Source organism: Choristoneura fumiferana, chromosome 27 (assembly GCF_025370935.1).
Source record: "Choristoneura fumiferana chromosome 27, NRCan_CFum_1, whole genome shotgun sequence".
NCBI lineage: Eukaryota > Metazoa > Arthropoda > Insecta > Lepidoptera > Tortricidae > Choristoneura > Choristoneura fumiferana.
The window spans coordinates 654216-676593 of record NC_133498.1 but is presented as its reverse complement, the minus strand read 5'-3'; positions in this window follow the sequence as shown (position 1 = coordinate 676593).

The window sequence follows — 22378 nt, the reverse complement described above, 5'->3', positions numbered from 1 at the left end:
GAAGATAATTAGAGAATCAACTTTACGTACTGCGTAAAAACACCCTGTTAATGAGATAATTAATAGTCAGTGATTAAAACTTCTTTGACTGTCACGAGTAACTGGCCACTTAGATACATAAATGTCAAAGTCACAATGCTTACTAAGAGTTTTCCCGCCAATCGTTGACGGTTATGACAAACGACGTTTCACTTGACAGAGAGTGTGAAATATTGTCACTCAAATGCACAGGCTGATTATGTTTCGGCGGAATGATAATTTATTTTATTTTGTTCAGGAAATTAAAACAAAATCCATACTTAATGTTATAAATGCGAAAGTGTGTGTGTTTGTCTTTCACGTCGAAACACGACGGAAGCGACGTGATTTTTGGCATAGAGATAGTTTATGGGCCAGAGAGTGCCATAGGCTACTTTTTATCCCGGAAAATGCGCAGTTCCGAGGGTATAGCGCGCGATAACATTATTCAACTGGACAAGATTGAACTGTTTAAGTTTGTTTGTCAGGGTAGAGCAGTGAGACCCTAGGGGTTCAATTTGAGTAAAACGAATTTAGGTTTTAGACGTTTATTTAGCCCTAAGGCTTTTCTGACAGAATAGAAATAAAATAAAATAAAAACTCGAGGTCGCGGATACGAAAGAGTTGAGTTGGAATGCGTTTTCCTTTGGAGAGGCTTCCCTCCGAAGCACAGTTCGCCGGTGCTGGACAAAGGCTGGAGGCAGTAGGGGCTCCAGGGCCAGCAAGCAGCAGCAGTCCTTTCAATAGCGGAAGGACAGGGGCTTCGGTTCCAGGCAGCCGTGCAGGTGTTGGTGGAAACGGTGAGGGGTTCAGTCCCAGACCGTACTGTGCCGCCCAAATTTGGGCAGAGTTTCACTGAATTTAAATTAAAAATATGGATAAATAGTTTTGGAAGGCGTATTTGTTGTTTTCTGATTTTTGCAGAATGTGAAAATCTGGCTGTGTACGTCTATTTAAGCAAAATTTTGACACAATAACAATATCAGCTGTTAAGAAAACAACCACCGTCCAAATTCAACAATTTTAGCTAGCTTACCCTCTTATTGATAAAAATACCAGAGACAATATGGAATTTGAATCTATGGTAGTTTGTATAAAATTGAAAGGAGAAAAATTTCAATTTGTACATTAAAAAAACAGCTGCGCAATCGCATTTAATTAAATATAGGAAATAAAATATTTTTAATAGAATGCGCTACTAACGCCATCTAGCGGCAAGAGCTAATAACGTCTGCACCGTGACAGCAGGTGTTGCCATACAATTTAATATTTTTATTTTAATTTTTATTTTAAATTAGTTTTTAGATAAGTTCCTCACTGAAAAACAGCGCCACGGCTTGCCGTGGCATTATGCTGCACTCAGCTTCTATTTAGCGTCATGTATGTCTTTATTTGTTCTATTGTTTGTTCCTATGTTTGTTTTTTATGGCGTTAAATAAATGTATTTTCTTTCTTTCTTTCTTTATACCGAACTCCACGCGGCGAAGGCGAAGACTCACGGTCCCACCGGAAGACCAGCGCTGGCTCTCGAGCTGGCATTAAGCTGAGGTGGGTCCATTTCGTGACACTGTTTTCCCATCTGTCTGTCTTTTTGTAATAAGTAGTCAATGTCACGAGTAAATGTATTTTCCTTCTTCTTTCATCTCCTATAAAGCACCTCTCATAAAATAAAAAAATAAAATAAAAAACTAGTAGGTAAACAAAAGCAAGGACCTAGTGTAATAAGTTTTTGGTAAAAAAATCATTTTTAATACAAGCTTTTTTGCTGTCTGTACTTTTTTGTTGACTGTGCTTGTATTGTCACCCAAACTACAATCGCATACCAAATTTCAAGTCGATGCCATTAACCGTTGAAGAGTTCTGTCCTGCGGAGACGATCCTGGCCGGACTACCAAGATGTCACTACCAGATTATTGTATTGTCACGCAATTTACATAAGTATACCAAATTTCAAGTCAATCCAACTACTGGTAGTTGGTCGAATTTAACTTTCAAGATTTGATTAGAGACAGACAGACAACGGGACAGGTGAAACTAAATAAAAGCTTGTAATGAAAAAACAAATAACGGTGCAACTAAGGTAATAAATAAATGAGTTATTATTACCTTTGTTTTTTTTTAGCACAAACAGCTACAAAAACAAAATTTACAAATATATGTTACCTCATAATAGGACAAAAATAATCAGAAAATTTATGGTATAAAATGTGCGTCGACAAATTGGTTTGCATTCAACGCTCTGGGTCGTTCATCGCGTGATCTCTGAGGTAATTTTTTTTTTTTCATTATAGATATTAATAATATCTGTAGCATAATATTTATAACATAACCATTATTCAGTTAATATGTAAAAACACGGAGAAAAACAAAACTCAAATAGTCCCACTAAATTGTTGATACATTATTTTGTTTGCTAAAAATATCGCAATGCCAGTTTTAGAGTTCTCTATTATTTGGACTAATTTTATTGTCATTCATTATGTATCGTTTTCCATAATTTTTATTTGCCATAAAGCAATTTATATTTGAAACAGTTTTTTTTATTCGACTGGATGGCAAACGAGCAAGTGAATCTCCTGATGGTAAGAGATCACCACCGCCCATAAACATCTGCAACGCCAGGGGTATTGCAGATGCGTTGCCAACCTAGAGCCCTAAGATGGAATACCTCAGCAGGTGCCAGTAATTTCACCGGCTGTCTTACTCTCCACGCCGAAACACAACAGTGCAAGCACTGCTGCTTCACGGCAGGATTAGCGAGCAAGATGGTGGTAGCAATCCGGGCGGACCTTGCACAAGGTCCTACCACCTGCAAAACTGTTTACATTATCCGATTCGATATCGGATCATATTTCATGCATTTTATTTGCCCCGATATCGTATCGGCGTCAGATACCGATGTATGTATGAAATATGATCCGATACCGGCTCGGATAATCTGAAAGACGGGTACCTACATATTTCATAATTTTTTTCTACTCCTATACTGTAATATGTGATTTACTTAATCAGGAACAGTAATATAACAACATACATAACAAGGTTCTGGAAAAGTCTATATTGTCTATTCCCCATAACAGCACTGTATCGTAATGTTGCTAAAACGATACTGAGGGCCTACTCCGAAGTTCAAAAATTGAGGTTCGTATCGTACCGTCTCTCTCGCTCTCATATTAAATAGAATAAGTGTCAGACGGACCGCACGACGCGAACTTCGAGTCTGGAGTTTCATAGTAGCCCTGCTGCAATCACTTATGGTTTTTATACAGAAAAAAACTTTCCGAACCTACTAATCCATAGCCTGCCAACATTTAAGTAATGCGTATTTTTAACATCGACACAGGCAAATAAACGTTAATCAAAAACAAAATTTAACTTAGACATATTTTGACATTTTCATATTTCTCTTACTTGTTTATTGTTGTTTATGTTCTCTTTGCGGTTGCGATACTTTTTACTAAAGTATGAAAACATTTCAAGTTTACTTTTTCTCTAATTTTGTATTTTAATTAATAAGTACCCAAGTCGAAGAAAAAGTATTGTATGCAACGTTGTATAAGTAAGTAAGTCAAAAAAAGCTCGTGGCGTCTTTTTCTTACGATGTTCGCTAAAGCTCACTCACCTTTTTTGAACCCTGTTATACAACTGTTGCATAAAAAACTATTACTTGCCCCGATATCGGTATCGTCGCAGGTACCGATATCGGATCGGATAATCAACGCTCTGGCTCAAACATCATATCATAATCATCCAGTACAATGTATAACATTTATTTTACAGAACACAGAAAAATGACGTGCTGCCTGATCTACATCCTCTTCCATATCACAAAAGCCATCATCGCATTCCTATGGAAGTGCATGGAGTGCCCCATCGCCACCATGGCGGGAAGATTCATAATATTCTCCGTCAAAGCCATTGCATCCTGTTGCAATGGGTGCACCGAGATGGCCATACTGGCGTGCCCTTGTCTTGAATGTGCCATCAGAAGCACTTGCTCTGTGATAAGTTTTGTCTTCGAAGCCATATTTGAAGTTGTCTTTAGCTGCTTTTATAGATGGCGCGACTGCATAGTAGATATCTGTCCTTTTCTATCTTGGGTAGAGGATGATTATGACAATGATAATAAGAGTTGTGATAGTCAGAATTGTGATAATCCTTCGGAGAAATCAGTCAAACGTCGAGTTCTGTTTGCATTGCCTTCTAAGAAGCGTGGTACGAGTAAGAGAGAGTAGTGATTGATTTTTGTAATTATTTTAGGACGCACCGAGCTTTTAACGTATTTATTGCGTTCATTTAATCCTTGCTGTATCATTACTAGTAAAGCTTTAGTTTTGAAAGTCATATGTAAGATATTAGAAGATTACCTACCTACTCTATAAATCATACACTCCACAATGTTTCCACAAACATGATTACATGTAGTTCGTTCGATAGAAAAAGAATCCCAGTCGTCTCTAAAAAGCAAAATAAACCCGTAGTAGGTATAGTCCGCAACAAAAATATGAATACAGCCAAAGCGCTAAAAATATGTATACACGACCTTAATGTTCAGGCAATAAAGTCCTGTATACCTAAGTATACATATTTTTGGCACTTCAGTGTATGTATATATTTTTGTTGCTGACTGTATAGCGTAAAATTGCGCGGCAGGTCATGAGTTTTTGATTGATAAGACAACTAGATGTTTTCTATCGCGTATACACGATACATTTTAAAAATATGTACTTGTTTTTGTAATACGTCGAAAATTTTGCGTTCCGACCAACCTATCTTGGACCGCCACGTTTCGCCCCTCTCCTCCCTCACCCCCTTTCCCATATCTACATTGATTATTGATTAAGCCGGGTCCAGACGAGTGTAACGTGTAATGTAACATTACGTGTAATTTAGCGTCAACAGTGTGGACGGCACACGAACTCAAAGCGAACGAACACTGCGAGCGCCTTTGTGTTCGCGCGAAAAACCGACAGCCGATGGATCAACACCGAGCGCCGCGCGAGCGTTACATGTAATGCTCGTAGTGACGTCCACACGTAGAATTCGTGTTACATTACACGATAGATTACATTACACGTTACACTCGTCTGGACTCGGCTTTAGCGCTAAAAACTCGGTGAAGCCCCTTGACGTTGTATATGTATAAAATACTTGAGACAAATTTCATGTAGGGGCTGAGACCTATCTACTAAATTTCATCCGTACATTATGTTTTTACAATATTCTGTAATTATTCATAAATGTATCTAATATGTATATTTTTATGTTCAGCAGATAACGTAGAGATAGTTCAGTTGTGCTGTGTATCTATTCAAATAATAATAAAAATATATATCTGTCTTCCATTGTATTATTTCATATACATGTACTTTTCCTATTAGTACCTAAGTAAAATTAAGTTTTATTAAAGCAAAATAAACTGTTTAATTTTATTTCATTTCATTAAGGGTATGTATTTTTAAAACCACACCCAAGAAAACATTAACTAATTCTAAGATAAATATACATAGGTAGTAAAATCGCAAATAAAATTTAAGTAGAAGCTAAATACTAAGGTAGGTACCTACTTAAAAACCTAATAACCAAAAAAAAAACTCAAAAAATATATGTTTAACGACCAGATGGCCTAGTGGTTAGAGAACCTGACTACGAAGCTTGAGGTCCCGGGTTCGATTCCCGGCCGGGGCAGATATTTGTATGAAAAATACGAATGTTTGTTCTCGGGTCTTGGGTGTTTAATATGAATAAGTATGTATCTATCTATATAATTATATTTATCCGTTGCTTACTTACTTATTACTTATACTCTTGGCGTCAAACGGGTAACGGTTACGGCTGAAAGCAATTTCAAAGAGTCATTCGAAAATAACAGAAAAAAAATAGGGTATTTTGGAACTAGAGTGTTTTGAGAACTATGCATTATGAGGATGAAGTATTACGCCACCTACAGGTGAACACAATTTGGGGTATTTGGGACTAGTTATCAATGGTTCTCGTGTAATGAGCCTTTTTGGAAATATGGTGTTTTGGGCCTAGTTTCTTATGAGAAGAGGGGCTTTCGAAATTAGAGTGTATTGAATAATAGTGCGTTTTGGGACTAGTGCATTCGCCACCGGAAAGGCCCAGCGGTTGATATTTCGAGTTTTTAGCCTTATCCCGTGGGATAAAAAATAGCCTATGTGTTATTGCAGAGGGCCTACTTTGAAACTCGAAAATCGAAGTTCGTATCGTACCACCCCTCTCACTCTCATGTTAAATAGTATAAGTGTAAGAGGGATGGAAGGACACGAAATTCGATTTTCGAATTTCGGAGTAGCCCCGCAGATGTCCAGCTATAGTTATAGTATACATACCAAATTTCATGACTCTAAGCCTAGCGGTTATAAGTTCGAGATTTTATCCCTATCCCGTGGGAACGTTGGGATAAAAAGTAGCTTATGTGTTATTCCAGATTATCCAGCTATCTACATACTAAATTTCATGACCCTAAGCCCAGCGGTTATTAGTTCGAGATTTTATCCCTATCCCGTGGAAATATCGGGGTAAAAATTATTTTATGTTGTAATCCAGGTTATATACTAACTTTTTGCCAAATTTCATCCAAATCCAACCAGCCGTTTCAGCGTGAAGAAGTAACAAACATACTCACTCAATCACAAACTCAACTCAATCACTCACAAACTTTCACATTTTTAATATTAGTAGGATTTACATTATGGCAAACGTTATTATGGCAAAAGATCATTATGACAAAAGTTGTTATGGATTTCTAAATTAGGACAAAAGATATTATAGATTCCAATATAGACCCATGCGCAGTAGGTAGACATTTCTTCGGTCGGGTCGGGGGCGGAGGGCAGGTTATTGCATGCAGCTTATTCTGAGCTAGTTCCCATTGTTTGTTTGTTTGTTTGTTTATACTCTTTATTGTACAAAAAGGAAAAACAAAAAGGTTACATAAATAAATTTGTGTTAAGTACAAAGGCGGACTTATCCCTATTGTGCCTGTATAGTAAAACAAACTGATTCATGAAATAGGTCAATATTCGGGCGTTTATTAAGTATGGTTTTCGTGGGCACATTTTTGTTGATATGGTAGAGTTTCTGTAACAGTTTCCAGGTTATCTATTAGAAGTACAGCACGCCTAAAAAATAATGTAGTGTCATCAAATTCTACAGCCCATTTGTAAAGACATGTAAGCACGAAAATGAGGTGGTTCAAACGCTTGAATAATATTTACATGTGGTAGAGCCTTACTGTAACCGCTTGCTGGCTGCAATACGAATGGGCCGGCTCGACCGGGTTAGTACCACACTCCCACAGAATACGGCGTGAAATAGTAGTTTTGCTAGTGGAGATACGGAGGCCCAACTCCCCTCCGCCTTTGACTCCCCTCGCCCCTTCCCCTTCCTTTTCAGGCCGGCAATGCACCCGCATTCCTAATAATGCTGTAGGTGTCCATGGGTGGCGGTGATAGCTTACCGGTGACCCGCATGCTCGTTTACCGGCTATTTAATAATAAATAACGTTTCTAGCGCTCGCGATCGCTATCAAGTGACAGTTTTCGCATGACAGCAGGGCTACTACGAAACTCGAAGTTCGTGTCGTGCGGTCCCTCTCGCTCTCGTATTAAATAGGATAAGTGTCAGAGGGACCGCACGACACGAACTTCGAGTTTCGTAGTAGCCCTGCAGATTCATTTGATTATGATCGTGAGTGTCAGAAACTTACGCAATAGACCCTTAGGATGGAACCTTTAATAGTCAATTTCACTATCATTTCCTTGACAAATGTATGAGATGTCAAAATGACTTCGCACTCTTATAATCGTTTACTGAAATCGTATGTCCGTGGTGGTTTGCAGGTGGTATGACCTTGTGCAAGGTCCGCCCGGATTGCTACCACCATCTTGCTCGCTAATCCTGCTGTGAAGCAGCAGTGCTTGCACTGTTTGTTTTCGGCGTGGAGAGTAAGACAGCCGGTGAAATTACTGGCACTTGAGGTATCCCATCTTAGGCCTCTAGGTTGGCAACGCATCTGCAACCCCTCTGGTGTTGCAGGTGTCTATGGGCGGTGGTGATCTCTTACCATCAGGAGTCCCACTTGGTCGTTTGCCATCCAGTTGAAAAAAAAAGTGTACTCTAATGGAACACAATAATAAATTAAAATTAGAATAATTTAAAAATATACTGAGCGGTAATAAATCTTGCCCTCAAATATGTACAGAATCGGTAATTTTTTTATGAAGGGTGGGCCAAATTTTGCGCTGCTAAGTATATTAATAAAAGTAAAACAAACTAATAACTAAACTATAACTAAAAGAAGTTTGAAAAAGTATCCCCCCGCGGCATGGACCCAAAGATGCTGGCAGCATTTTTTTTTTTATTCGACTGGATGGAAAACGAGCAAGTGGTTCTCCTGATGGTAAGAGATCACCACTGCCCATAGACACTCGCAACACCAGGGGGATTGCAGATGCGTTGCCAACCTAAAGGCCTAAGATGGGATACCTCAAGTGCCAGTAATTTCACCGGCTGTATTACTCTCCACGCCGAAACACAACAGTGCAAGCACTGCTGCTTCACGGCAGGATTAGCGAGCAAGATGGTGGTAGCAATCCGGGCGGACCTTGCACAAGGTCCTACCACCTGCAAAATTCCTCGCTGTATAGCAATGCTGATACGTTGTGCGAGGAAGCTGCCAGCTCTGCGGTCCCCTGTGGTATCCGAGAGACGTTTGGATAATTCTTTAAAGATATTTTTTGCGCTGGGCCCCCACGGACCTAAGGTCTCAAACCCGAATGGAACAAAGCTGTATTCAGGGCCGAGACCTTTGTATTTGTTTATTTTGAGTTTTTCCGCTGCTTCTGCTGCTGCACCAGCTTGAATAGCTGTTCCGCGGACGTGGGAAGGAGCTAGTGTGTCTATGCAAGTAGCGTCCCAAACCAGCACACGACCCACGACATGACATGACTTTAGTAGCACAAAGGTTCCACCTGATTCGATTTGTAGCATTCGAAGATGGCGGATGTAGACAATATCTATATAATTTTGCTATTTCTCTTTTTTTTGGGCTAGTAGAAGTATAATTTTGATAGTGTTTTATGCGGCGATTAACCTTAACAGTGAACAGTGATCCCAAAGTTCTATATTGCTCTCGTGTCTAACATTTTTTAATGCGCAAGTGGTCTCCACGTGGTTTCTGGAATTTTACTATCAAGTTGCAAAAACTACAATCACCGTACAACGTCCCTCTCAAATAGAGTTTGCCGTGACACTGGCGAAATTGTCCTATTAATTGGGACAGAAAAGCAATATTTTTAAAATAGAAGAAGAAGAAGGTTCCACCCCAGGTCATAATTCAGTTTGTTCGACATTAGGTACTTGATTTGTACTTAGATGATGTAGGTAGGTATAGTAGTGTTTTTCTGTGGAAGTAAATTTTTATTTATGTTTCATTTGTTTTGTTTTGACAGGATTTTTTTGTCGGTTTTCCGGCGTTGACCACAGTTGTAGCTAAATAATAATAATAATAATAATAATAATAAATTTATTGTACATAAGCATGTTACAGTTCACTATAATCACTATACAATAATTAGGTTTGTACATGAGAGTCTTTATAAGAGTATTCAGCAATTCTGTCCCCTAAACTAGGTATAAAATACCTGTATCTTAGGGGCAAATGATTTCTCCGATTTCGAACATCTTAAATACAATGTTAGGACAAAATGGCAGTACAATAAATTTCTTTAGTACAATGAAAAGCTAGATTAGATAGACATACACCAAGTGGAAAATGCTCTATAAGAAGGTAAACAATCAGGGATGACCTATATTACAGATACAGAGATTCTCAGTATCACTGATGTGAATCCAACTGATGTGACATAACGGGTGGTATAAAATGTATAAAATTCGTATTAAAAATTGCCTACACTGTACTTGATTACGGCTTCATCAACGCAGCATCAACAAGGTAAATTATCTATACTTTAAATTTAATAAAAAAAATACTATACTTATTTTTTATTTGTACTTGGGCGACGGCACCAATTAAGATGTTAAGAAGATTGGCTTTTGGAGTCTTTGTTTTTTTCATTTCAACTCCAAATTGTTACTTTTACGGGAGCTAAAACATATATGTCGCTAGTGTCGCTGCTTAAGTGACTGAGAAAAAAGCAGGCTGAAATGTATGGTGCATGGGAGAAATTTGTATAGACTCCTGTCCCATGACAGGAGACCAGCGCTGGGAATCGAACCCGGACCCTCAGCATTCCGTGCTGCGTGCCATACACCACAAACATTGGTTTTCCGCAACATGGCGAGGTTATTTATGATTCTGGTCAGTCTTTACGTACTTTCTTTAAAAAAAGGCTGGCAACAGACCATTGACTCTCTGAGTTGTTGGTATTTATAGCGGTGGTGATCATTTCCCATCAGGTGAATGACTTGAAAATGATCGGGTCCCCATGGGTCCGTGATCAAAACCCGTACATACCACCGATAATAATAATCCTACTAATATTATAAAACGGCAGGACGGATTTGGATGAAATTTGGTATGTAGATAGCTGGACATCTGGAATAACACATAGGTTACTTTTTATCCCGATATTCCCATGGGATAGGGATAAAATATCGAATTAACAATCGCTGGGCTTAGACTCATGAAATTGGGCATGGTTCTTTTTAGTGCACTGTCAATGAAAACCACGATGTAATTTTCGGGAATTCCAACGGGGATTTTGCAAAATCCCGGAATTTCAGTTCAACTGCTGTATATGATGATGTAAGCATGCGAAGTCGCGGGTAAACACTAGTAAAAATGGCCTAGTGTTAGAGAACCTGACTACGAAGCTTGAGGTCCCGGGTTCGTCCCGTGTCGGGGCAGATATTTGTATGAAAAATACGAATGCTTGTTCTCGATCTTGGGTGTTTAATATGTATTTAAGTATGTATATATATCTACTAGCTTTTGCCGCGGGCTTCGCCGCGTTAAATTGGAGTAACATACATTCACTTTCTGCGATCCTTTTTTCGTGTTTTGATTATTTTTTCGGAGGATTATATGGAAATACAAATACAGACATCTAATCATCTACAGACATATACAGACATCTAATCTAATACAAAAATCGACCTACATACGTAATTAATTATGATTCTTACCAACTTTGAAACCCTGCTTCGCTGATTCAGGGTTGGAATTTTAGAAAACGAAGTACATACTACGCGTTTCTTAATCGCGTAATTGTGTCAGCTCGTTGAACGTACATGTAAAATTTCGTATCTATGCTATGAGCCCTTGAGGAGTTCCGTCATCAGCAGACGACCCTGGCTGCAGCATCAGGCGGTGTCATTGAAATTTAACAATCATGTAAAGTCTTTTGCGTGTCCCATAACTTTGAGGAGTTCCCGTCTACGGAGACGATCCTCGCCAGGATGAGCAGGATGTCACTGCTAAATAATTGTTACCAGATTTACATCAGGTTGCCAAATCTCCAGTCCCCATTTTATTTGGTTTAGCGTATGCGTTTTCTGATTCAGTTGTAAGTATATAAAATCCTCTTTATTCGTTTTATCCCGTGGGATATTCGGAAAATCTTTGAAACAGTTTTACCTCCCTGCATGCCAATTTGAAGTTTCTAATATTTATAATTACGGAGTTAGAGCCACTTTGAAGCTAAAATATAAATCCCATTTTATTCCCTATCCCGTAGGAATTTGATAAATCCTGAAAATTGTTTTTAGCTGTTAGTATTACCTACTTGCTCGCCAAATTCGAAGTCTTTAATAATTATAGTTACGGTAAAGGGTCAATAATTGAAAGTGAAAATACCAAATCCCATTTATGCACTATCCGTGGGAATTTCGAGAAATCCTGAAAACCGTTTTTAGCTGTTAGTATTTACCTACTTGCATGCCAAATTTGAAGTTTCTAATAATTATAGTTACGCAAATAGGCCATTTTGAAGTGAAATATAAATTCCATTTTATTCCCTATCCTGTGGGAATTTTGATAAAATCCTAAAAATAGTTTAGCTGTTAGTATTACTTACTTGTTTTACCAAATTTGAAGTATCTAATAATTATAGTTATGGAAATAGGGTCATTAATTAAAAGTGAAAATATAAATCCCATTTATTCTCTATCCCGTGGGAATTTTGTAAAATCCTGAAGAGTTTTTAGCTGTTAGTATTACCTACGTGCATGCCAAATTTGATGTTCTAATAATTATAGTTACTGAAATAAGGTCATTTCGAGTGAAATATAAATCCCATTTATTCCCTATCCCGTGGGAATTTCGAAAAATCCTTACTTAGTGCGCGTCTACACCTTTAAGGAAACATATATTCTAAATTTCAAGCTTCTAGACACAGCGGTTTGGGCTGTGCGTTGATCTATAAGTCAGTCAGTCAGTTTCTTCTTTTATATATATAAAGATAATAAAGAAGAATATAATTATATTTATCTTAAAACCATTCCGTTTGCGAAATATTCGTAATGTTCAACTTAAAAGTGCAAATTTTCATTGAAATCGAGCGTCCCCCCCCCCTCTAAAATCTAAACTGTTGGGTGGAAAAATTTGAAAAAATTCAGAATGGTAGTAAATTATATGTATATCAAATTTACAAGGAAAATTATAGCGGCTAAGATTGCTTGAGAATTATTAGTAGTTTAAGGGGCTGTTTCACCATCCATTAATTAGTGTTAACTGGCGGTTAGGTGTGATGCCGTCTCTATTTGTTTTGTTCGAATAGATGGAGACGGCATTACACCTAACCGCCAGTTAACACTAATCAATGGATGGTGAAACAGCCCCTAAGAGTAAATAGCAGTCTAAGGTATAAAATATACCTAAACATGGAAGACTCAGTACACAATACGAAATCCTTCGAAAAATATTATTTGTTTTTTTCGTAATGGCTACGGAACCCTATCCTGGACGTTCCGATCCGATTTATATGAGATTTGGTACCCAGATAGTTTAATTCCCGGGGCGGACATAGGATAGTTTTTATCCCGGAAAATTGCATAGTTCCCACGGGATAGCGATCAACGAATTCTACGCATGAAGTCGCGGGCAACAGTCTAGTAGTTAATAATACTGCATTGATTCGTCTACTAACCAATAATAATGCCTTTTAATTTACTTGCAGAAAGATGGAGTCCGTGTCAACTTGTATGTCAAAAATCGTTAATTACGTGTTGGGTTTTTTGATCCAGTGCGGTGCCTGGCTCCTTTGGAACGTGGCCATGCCGTTGTTCACCAAACTGACGGCCGCTTACCCGTCTGTTTCCTGGGTGTCTCTCGCCAACCGGATGCTTGCCTGCGCGTCATGCATACTTCGCACCTTCACCAATATCGCCACAATGTTTAATAAAAAAGATTAAAGTGTTTCGCCTACTTAATCATAAGATGTATGGCTTATGAAATAAATGAGATAAAAAATAAAGTGTTTTTCACTTCGTATGCTCTTAAAATGTTACTTTAGAGTCTGGATATCGGGACTAAAGATCCTTTTTATTCTCTAGGGATTAAAGTATTTTTTTTTATTAACGTTGGAAACCCCTAAACAGCCAACACGGTGTTTGTGAATGGAGGATTTTTAGGGCGTGGAAATAACCTCCAAATGCCGACTGTGCAAAAATATTTAAAAAAAAAACACGATGTGAAACACAATTACTTAATGATTACGAATATGAATCTATTCAATTATATTAAGGATTAATTCATTTTATTATGCAATTATGCATAGTCCAATTATTTTTAAAATAGTTTTCAATTTTTTAACTGTTGGCTAAATATGTAAGCATTCAGAAAGTCACTTCATAAACAATAAAAGAAAAGAAAAAACCGCGCAACCATTTTATTTTGCTATTTCAATTTTGAACAGATGGCCTGACCATTAGTCAAGCGTACGTTTTTAAAAAGTTATATTGTCATTTTGAACAAAACATTGCTTTTTTTCCTCGCATTCAAAGTGAAAAGTAGAGTGTTTATCGCGAGACTAAACAACCATAATGCCACTCAAACTATAGCCACCCTCGCTCTGCTCGGGTGGCTAAACATCTCGTGTCATTATGGCTTGTTTTAGTCCCTTGTTGAACAATCCACTATTACTACCCTCGTCTTATAACGAAGAAGTCTGCATTTATGCTGAGGCTATATTTCGGGCACACACATAGGTAATTATATTATTGTTTTGTATCTTACCCTTGTTTTATGTATCTTGTTGGTGTGTTATTTTACCTATTGTTTGTGTGTGTGTGAAAATAAAGTTTTTCATTGTCATATTTTTCATTTTTTTTTCAAGAACGCTGTGGTCGCGAAACAGAATTTCGAGAAAGCGTGAACATTAGATTTTAATAAATTAACAACACTTACTTTACTATTAGACTCTCTTAAATAGAGGATTCTCTAATTTATCGCCGAAAATATTTTCCCTAAATATATATATATAACTGCTTCATACGGACAAACGATTTTTTTTGAAAACTTTATGTAAGTACTTTAGAACTAACCTAACCTACAGGATTCTACAGGATACTCGTAGTCCCGAAATATTTCCTGAATGGTTTAGTTTCAGAAAAAAAAACGTACGTCCAATGAAACAGTCGGTTAAAGAATAATTTGGGGAGAATATTTTCGCCGGAAAGCCAGGCTTTCAGTTCAGAGCAAAAGTAGGTATAGGTAGTGCCACCAGAGCTGAGGTCACGCACACAAGAACCTGCCATGTAATGACAGCGGGATTTTGACGTTTGTTCGTTCTTTTCATTCATTCTCCTTTTGTGCAATCAGTTCTTTTTGTAGCTGTGTGTGTAATCATTCACTTTAACTCTCGTGGCACTACATATACATTAACATTTGTTTTTTTAACCCCCGACGCAAAAAGTGGGGTGTTATAAGTTTGACCGCTATGTGTGTCTGTCTGTGGCACCGTAGCTCTTAAACGGGTGGACTGATTTGAATGTGTTTTTTTTTATTTAAAAGCAGATTTTCTAGCAATGGTTCTTAGACATGTTTTATCAAAATCGGTTCAGCCGTTTTGGATATTGAACTTTGAAGTAACGAAGTCGGGAGTTTCCAACTATTTGTTGGTTAGGTTAGGTTATAAATAAAATAATGGCTTTTTGTTTATGGTTTTCCCGTTTATTATTTAAATGCACCTTGATTTAGACGCAATGATGGCTAGCAGATATGCTTTACCGTGAGTTCACCGCACTCAGGCTCAAAATAATGATTAACTCATAAATCATTAACTGGAACAGGATAATCGACTCAAACATCTATAAAAATGTTCACATAAAAATCAGAGAGCATTATTCAAGCTCTCGCTGCGTGACCAACACCTATAAGGTAAACGTTTTTGTATGTATCATCATCATCATCATCATCATCATCATCACCATAAACAGCCGTAGAACGTCCACTGTTGAACATTTATACTAATATTATAAATGCGAAAGTGTGTTTGTATGTTTGTCCGTCTTTCACGTCGAAACGGAGCGACGGATCGACGTGATTTTTGGCATAGAGATAGTTTATGGGCCAGAGAGTGTCATAGGCTACTTTTATTCGCGAAAACTGCACAGTTCCCGAGGGAACAGCCCGTGATAACCGAGTTCCACGCGGGCGAAGCCGCGGGCAAAAGCTAGTATTACATAAATGCTTAATTGTGATGTAAATTCATTTCTTTATAATAAGATAAATAATGTTTTAAACATAATTAGATTAAGTAGGTTTCAAATGAAAAAGAAAGTCTCACAGTGGTTGCAAAAAACTCGATTATGATGATTACGAGTATCTTCTACTTAAGACAGCATATTTCTCTTTTAACGTACCTGCACATACACTGTCACCCATACAGACTCAGAAACTTTGACACCCATAGATACATACACACACTCACACGCGCACTCACACATTTACACACACACACGCACACACACACCACACACACAACACACACGCGCGCACACACACACACACACACACACCACACACACACACACACACACACACACACACACACTAATTATTAATTTTCTTTTCTTAATAAAATGTTTCAGTTTACTTAGTAGCTACATGGATTATACGTATAATTATAATTAAATCATTTATCAATATTGTAAAGGTTACTTATATTATTACCGTACAAAATGTATGAATGATTTCACATTTTGACAGAGTTTACAAAAAATTTGCTTGTATTTTACAATCCCTGGTGATGTACAATAGGTAAAATATAATATTGTAAATCTGTTTAAAAAATATTACTTACCTCGTTGAGTTTCTTGCCGGATTCATCTCAAAGGTTTTTCCGAACCGGTGGTAATTTTTTTTGACATTCCTTAGTGCTTGTTATAGCCTTAATTGAATAAAGATATTTTGACTTGCCTTAACTTGACTACAGAACGAATTTCTGTTGTTTTGTTACTACTTTTTTGTAGTGTTCTTTTTTGTACATCGTATTGTTTGGCATAATTATCACAGCGTATAACCTCGTTTAAACGAAACTCGTATCACATATTCCTATTTGGCCTAACACTTTGTGTGGTGTGAGTGAGCTGTAGTTGTGTGTGTTGTCTTCTTATTATTTAGGCTTCTTAGTCTAAATTACACAATTAGTCCTTATCAGGCGTATGGTGACAATTATTTAGGTATAAACTTTACATTTTAAATCCTTACTTTAAATTATAAATGTGTAAGTAACTTTCTCTGTCTGTCTGTCTGTCAGTTATCTCTTCTTACTTAAACCGCTGAACTGATTTAAATTAAATTGAGTATGAAGATAGGTTGAAACCCTATGAAGGTCACAGGATATTTTTTATCCTGGAAAAATGCATAATTCCCGTACGATAGCGAGAAATTCGCAGACGGAGTAACGGAGGATAGCTACTTTAATATTTTTTAAATCTCTTTGTTCTAACCAAAAATTTTAAATTTTCAGAAAAATGTGTGAGTCGTTCGGCAGTTGTATCTGGAACGCCATATTAAAGGTGTTCTACTTCGCGCTTCGCTGCATCAAATGGATACTGTCCACAATATTCGGCTCTGCATTCAGCTGCCTGTCAAATATGTTTCCATCACTGTCATCTATCATTCAGAAAGCTTTCTCATCAATATCTTTCTTGAAACCAGCAGTTGCCCTGGTGGAGTTGGACCGTAACCCCTCAGTCTCTCTGGCGTCAGTCAGTGCACCCTCAGTGTCATCAGAATTGCCGGAAGACACATCAGAGTTGCCTCCCGGCTTGGGTTTGTTTTCGTTTTTGAAAAAAGAAAACTGATCAATTGACGAGGAAAAGAATTAAGATTGGTGATCTTTTTGTATTTTTTATTTCAATTCCAATTTTTACTTTTACGGTCATCCCGTAAAACCTAAATTGAAAATACAAACTGAAATATAGAGGAAAAGAATGTTTGAAAATAAAAACGTGATGCACGAGATTTTTTTTTCTTGTATCCCACTTGCTCGTTTAGCTCCCTTTCATAATAAAAAATCCATACAACAAAAGTTAATTTAAACTCACATTGTCGATTCTTATTTTAACTAAGTCAAATTGCCGAATAACGTTTTAACTAACATTGGATTGTCTACTATTGAATTATCATAATATTTGTTTTGCTTACTAACGTTATGCCTAATTTTGGTACCTTAATGTTTATTATAAAATAAGGTCAATTAGGTAGGTTAAAATTCAAATAAATTAATCCATATACATATTTAACTAATTTTTTATTCGGTTTCAGCAAATACCAATACTAAACCACCTGCACTATCTTGCTCGCTAATCCTGCCGTGAAGCAGCAGTGCTTGCACTGTTGTGTTTCGGCGTGGAGAGTTAGACAGCCGGTGAAATTACTGGCACTTGAGATATCCCATCTTAGGCCTATAGGTTGCCAACGCATCTGCAATACCCCTGTTGTTGCAGATGTTTATGGGCGGTGGTGATCTCTTACCATCAGGAGATTCACTTGCTCGTTTGCCTTCCAGACGTAAAAAAAACTAAACATAGGAATAGGTTGTAACGTGGATTTTAAGGGCCCATGTTACATTCACCAACTAACTGTAGTCAGAGAGACAAAGAGAGTTTAATTATATGAAATAAATTCCCAGGGCGCCTTCTCCTGTTGATGTGATTTCAAGAAAACAATTTTTTAATATAAAAAATGGTTATTTATTAAAATAACTTCTGCAAAAAATGTTACACAAGTAAGCTGTAAAACAGAAGTATGCACATAACAAAATTAAGTGAAAGATAACAATGTCTACTACACCAGCATGAGAACAATATTGATTAAATGTACAGCTTTTTCCCTTAACTCACATTGAGTTTTTGCACCACAAAAACAAATCTAAATCAGAATTTAATTACAGTAATTTTATGTAATAATGTCTAATATTAGATATTAGGGACCTCGAAACATAACCGACAATTGTTTCCTGGCGGGACACGTCTCTATCCCAATCAGATTCAGAATTATAAATGTGCGACAAATTTAAGTTGCCTACTAAAAAATTGATCTTGAGAAAATACCTTTGATTTTGTAAAGATACACAATTTCCTTGCGAGTATTACATAATAATATGATGATATGATATATTAATATGATGTATAGCTAGATATCTGGACACCCTGTCACGAATACATCCGCGGCAGTCATTTTATTTGCAAACTTGATGAATTGTGCTGTATGTAAGGATAACTTGTACTTGAGCTAAGGATGATTCATGCCGGACCCCTGAAACAAAGAAAACCTAGGTGTCTTCAACTGTTCCAGAATATTCCACAACATAACTGAATCAATGGAAGGTAGTCAAAGCTAACGAAAGGTACTTACATGCTGGGAGCTTTATATGTAGACATCACTTGTAACTAATTAAATAATGAGGCGATAGCCTCTATCTGAGGGAATTACTCCTTCATCTCAAATTGGACTTAAATTGGATATTTCCTTTCTTTAAGAAATGGGTATTTAAAATATAGGTGTTGCTCTTACGAGACAAACAGAGGAATAATGCCTTATATGGCAGTGATGACTTTTATATAGGGTAGAAAGAGGCTCGAGCATGTGTTGAGAAACATAAAAGTGAAAGTGATAGATATGGAAATACTAGGAATAATACCAGGAATCAGATCAAACACATTTCTCAGGAACGCTGTTTATTGAATGACAATCTGTCATAGACAACCAGAACACATCAGAAAGGACATGCATCATTGACAACAACACCCTCTAACGAAGATGTGGAGAACTATCGCAATCGCCTAGCTTCGAAACTAACAAGCAGACAAACAAGCAAGCAAGCGCGCAACGTATCGCCGATATTGATTATAGTACTTGGTCCGCTAATGAAGCGATAGATGGCGTATTTTGCACGTTACAAGGTACGACGACGAGTGGAGCGAGCGTCCCGCGGCAGCGGCCGGCGAAGCGCCAGAACAGACTTTGTTTTATTAAACTATACTTTTTAGAATTAACTGGCGTTAAAAAGATTCTTATTATAAAATAATATATTTTTAAATGCTCGCTTTTAATACGGAACCCTATATACTGGTGCGCCACTCCGGCTTAGCGTTCGGCCGGATTTTGTTTCTAAAAGCTCGGGCTAGAACTAGTCTTTCACTTTTCTGGTAAGTTAAAAACAATTAGCGTGAAAGGAATGGCACGATACGATGTTTAAACGAAGATACAGAAGTCAATTTCGTTTTGTGAACAATGCAGGCCGTAAGGCGTTAGGTATTTTTCGCATATTAGCAGCAGATACCGCATGATTTACGATTGATTTAGCGATAACAGAAGGACGAGCATTCGAAGCCGTGGCCAGAAACGCTTCAAGGCGCGATTTTTTGGCGCTCGAAGGCTTAGAGTCTGAATATACGGGCGACTGGTGACTGAGCGATTTGTCGGTCTCTGATATGTTTGATGATGGCTCAAGTGGCTGATGACTGAGCAATTCATCTGTCTCTGATGAGTTTGTCACTGATGATGGCTCAAGTGGCTGATGACTGAGCAATTCATCTGTCTCTGATGAGTTTGTCACTGACGATGGCTCAAGTGGCTGATGACTGGGTGATTTGTTGGTCACTATCGTCGTTCGTGAGCCATCGAGCTCAAGTAACTGATGAGTGGGTGATTTAGTGGTGTCTGAAGGGCGAGAAACTGATTGTAAGTGAGATAAATGAGATGGAAGGGATTTCTCGGTGACTAAAGTGTTAGTAGAGGATTCTAAGGTAGGTGACTGATGAATTAGCAAATTGTCAGCGTCTGATGTCGGCTCAAATAACTGATGAGCTAGTGACTTCTTCGTAAATGATGGACGGGCTCTTGAAGCCAAGTTGAGAACCCTACGACAGCGTGATTTCTCATCTGATGAACTTGGTACTGATGGTGAGGTAGAAGGCTGACAAGCTAGTAATTTCTCGGTGACAGAAGGGTTAGTTACTGATGGCAGCGAATGACGACTGAGTTCGGTAACTGAAGGGTTAGAGTTTGATGGTAAGATAAGCGACTGAGGACCGAGTGATTTCTCTAAATCTGAAGGCTTACTGTCTGATGTCAAGGTGATTGCCGGAGAAACGGGAGGTTTTTCGTTGTTTGAAGGTATAGAGGCTACAGCTAGTGATGTAGATTGGAATATAGAAGATTTTTTGGCGACAGAAGCTAAAGCGAGAAAACGACGAGTGAGTGCTCTCCCAGTATCAATTGGATGAGCGACTGATGCTATTATCATGGATGACTTCTGTGATAAATTGTCACTTGATGACAAGGTACGCTGACAACCGAGCGATTTCTCGGTAACTGACGGGCGCTCAGATGCTAAACTGAATAACCGATGAGCTAGTGGTATTCTGACTGACGCAAAGTTCAGTGATTTTTCAGTGATTGAAGTTTTAGTGAGTGAAATCCAGGAGTGCGTAGCTCTAACGGTTGATGCTAGAGTGAGCAGCGGGCGGGCGAGTGGTATTCCTCCGACTGATGGGTTAGCCAGTGACATCAGCATCAGTAGAAGGCGACTGATGGTCAAGAGGGTCCAGGTAAGGCAGTGCCACCAGAAAGCTGCCACGGTTGTAGCAGCGTCTACTGTCAGTCTTCTGAGTCTCTCCAACATTTTTCTGTTAAATTGTAAATAAAAGAAATAAGATGTATGTAATAATTTTATTTCTCGAGCTCTAGACGATGCCTGCGGGGGCGATACATAAAAATCCATCGCAGCGACCCGCGCAGTTAGCGCAGGGGGGCTACTACGAAATTCGAAAATCGAAGTTCGTATCGTACTGTCCCTCTCACGCTCGTTGTAATATACTTAAGCGTCAGCGGGACAGGCGCCGTGAAGCCGTGGTGGCCTAGGAAGCCGTGGTGGCCTGTGGTTTGACCTATCGCCTCTCAAACAGAGGGTCGTGGGTTCAAACCCCGGCTCGCACCTCTGAGTTTTTCCAAATTCATGTGCGGAATTACATTTGAAATTTACCACGAGCTTTGCGGTGAAGGAAAACATCGTGAGGAAACCTGCACAAACCTGCGAAGAAATTCAATGGTGCGTGTGAAGTTCCCAATCCGCACTGGGCCCGCGTGGGAACTATGGCCAAGCCCTCTTGTTCTGAGAGGAGGCCTGTGCCCAGCAGTGGGACGTATATAGGCTGGGATGATGATGAAGCGTCAGCGGGACGGCAATATACTCGTAGCAGTTCGAATTTTGCACTTCGTAGTAAAGGGTAATGCTCAATGCTCATACTATATTCTATTTGTTCTAACATGATTCAAATGACAGATGCCAAACTGACGGAACTAGAGTCCCTCCTACTGTTACGCAAACTATCGATACTTTTGCATGTACCTAGTGCTGAAAGTGGCAATAGCATTACTTGTTGGTTTAAACGTTACGCTATCGAATCATTATCGAACAGAAGGTCTTATTTGAATTTTAATAGTTATTTATGTGGCTGGTGCATAATGAGAGGCATTAAAGTACGAGTGTGGTTTTATGAAACGAGCCCAAGGCGAGTTTCATAATAAGATCACACGAGTGTTTTAATGCCTAATTATGTATAGCCGCATACATAACTTTATCTACATGCATATCATAAGTTTTCTATAATATGTTCAGATATGGCCTGTATTTTTAAGTTAGTGTTACTGATAACTAGTTTGAAGTACCTACCAAAGCTTAAATAAAACAGATAATAAAAAACTAAAGTTTTATTTATAATAATTATTATTATCTACATGCATGTCATAAGTTTTCTGTAATATGTACAGATATGCATTGTTAAAAAAAGTATTACCGATACTGTAATGTAAACATTAAGATGCACTGTACTTTAATGTGAACATTAAGATGCACCCGCA